This window comes from Mytilus trossulus, chromosome 14 (genome assembly GCF_036588685.1).
Source record: "Mytilus trossulus isolate FHL-02 chromosome 14, PNRI_Mtr1.1.1.hap1, whole genome shotgun sequence".
In the NCBI taxonomy this organism is placed as follows: Eukaryota; Metazoa; Mollusca; class Bivalvia; order Mytilida; family Mytilidae; genus Mytilus; species Mytilus trossulus.
This window is the reverse complement of record NC_086386.1, coordinates 79,499,205-79,501,681: the sequence shown is the minus strand read 5'-3', so window position 1 is coordinate 79,501,681 and position 2,477 is coordinate 79,499,205.

The window sequence follows — 2,477 nt, the reverse complement described above, 5'->3', positions numbered from 1 at the left end:
CGTTAAAAACAGCTCCTTAGTACGACAAAACAACACATAACTGAAGAAAAATAGTGGTTTCCGGTTCCAAATTAGATGCAAATACGTGAAAAATATTTTGATAATTTTCATCAACTTAACAAGTAATAACACAAGCATGAAATACAAGCATGTAATTTGGTATATAGGTGGACGATAATTAAAAGAAATCAGGTGCTGGCCATAACAAAATTCCATTGTTTCAAGATGGCCACCGATCATTTTGCAAATGGCGTCGTATCCAGTTGTAAATCTTTGAAAGTTGTGTTATAGGTATAATCCAATGTAAGGTTTTATTCAGCGTAAACTACAGTTCCTAAAGTATGGAAAAACAACACATAAATGACAAAAAAAGTGATTTTCGGTTTCAAAATGGCGGCAAAATTTTTAAAAATGTATTTTTTTATAATTTTCATCAACTTAACAAGTGATATCACATTCTTTGTTAAGATTAAATGCCTAGTTTTGTTAGAAAGACAGGTATGTTATCCTAAAATTATCGGACAGTAGCCAATAACAAAACTCGTACAAGGAAGGACAGAACGGTAGCATTTACAGTCACCAACACAACTGGATTTTTCGCCTCCTCATTTCAAAAGTTCCCGACAGGAGGATGCAACTTTAACGGTAGCCGAATAAGTCCTCGATTTTTTTCTTTCATCCAACCCCAGTGTTCATGAATTGGTACATAAATCAGGCTGAGTCCAAACTTATCCTCCTTGATACGCTGCGCTTTGGATGTGCTCCGAAAAAAACTCTTGAAGGCGGAACTACATCACAATGCCGCTGCTTCCTGGGTAAAAATTTACATCGTACCTCGTTAACAGCAAATAGTGATGTTTTTCTGTCCTACATGATGCAAACAAATGCTTTTTTGTGTCCTTGTATGTGTCTTTATACTTCAGCAAAGAAATAAGTACGTCCCTTACATGTTGAAATACTTCCTATGTCATCCAAACTGACCTATTCCCTCAGTGTCACATGCACTATATGTATGAATGAAAGGAAGAGTAGCTACACGAGGACCAAACGGATTTGATATATCACGTACAGGAAGACATCAAAAGTCTTCATTCCTGCCAAAACCTATTCACAGTTTGTTCCACCATATTTTTGGAGTGGTGCAATTCTTAATACTACTACATCTGTGTCGGTGCTACCTTAAATTACCGTCCTACAACAATTTTCATAATCAAGCCGAACATGGACAAACATTCGTATATCTGCTTCTCCATGCTTACAAGGGGTGGCTGGAAAGTATCCTTATTAGTCTCTACAGAAGCATTTCTGTCGGCAAGACACTTGAAAAATTTCGTTTCGTTGTCATCTTCATAGATAGGGAAAACTACTCCAGAACCCAACTTTTGTCTTCTCACATCTAGCCTTTCAATGGTTCATTTAGTAAACCTAACACAATATCTACTCTTGAATACTTATCGATGCAAGATTTTATTTAAGGCCGTATAACACAATTGCAAAATCATCCAATATTGATTCCCTACAAGGTGGCCTGGAAATAACCATTGCTGCTCTATCAACGATAAATGCGTCAGAATTTGGATCTGCAAATTACAAAATGTTTCAAGTTTATCCATTTGCACCGATTAAATACCACTGTTTAAAATGACATCCGAAGACAAAAATGGAGGAGCAGGTTGTCTTTATGGATTAAGAAATATTTCAAATCAATTTGTCCACTGTGACAAAAAATAAAAGTCTAGAATAGATATTTAAGGTTCTCTTGCTCTGTTTTGTACAAAACGTTTACAGTTTTATTTTATTGACACAAAAGGAGTTGTTCTTTTTAATCTGGTTATAAGAGACCGGTTCTTCTTTGTTTTGTATTTGCTTCAAACGATCTTCAAATAATTTGCCTTTGATCTTTTTAAAGAAACCCTTGTGTGTTCATTAAGTAGTTCATCTATTATAGAATGCCTCAAACCACTAGATCTTGCAAATTTATTTGATGGTCTACTGACTTCTGGTCTAGCTACCATCAATACGTCTAAATGAGGTCTTCCGTTAAACCTATGACAACACATCGCCTTTTACAATTGCATTATTCTGTTTTTGTCTGATCAATTGTGTTATAAGAAAAAATATCTTCTGGTCTTACGTTCAGTAAAATTATCATTTTCAAAATCAATTGCCACCTGTGGGTGACTTAAGAGTTGGTCGGTCGCGATCGAGAATATGTTACACGATCAAAACCTTAATGAATACAGTATCATGCTTTTTATGGACTGTTTGTACAAAATCTGACTCATGAAATAAGCATACTACCAAATTCACAAGAAGTTCTTATTTTATAATTAAATGCCAGGAATTGAAATGTGGTAGAGATGACTGTATTTTCTCACGCCAGTCTATCAAATCATTGAACGTCACAGAGTCACGTCATGATTATAATTTCTGTGTTTTGCTTTCTTAAGCCGATATATATACCTTTCAAGCTAAAA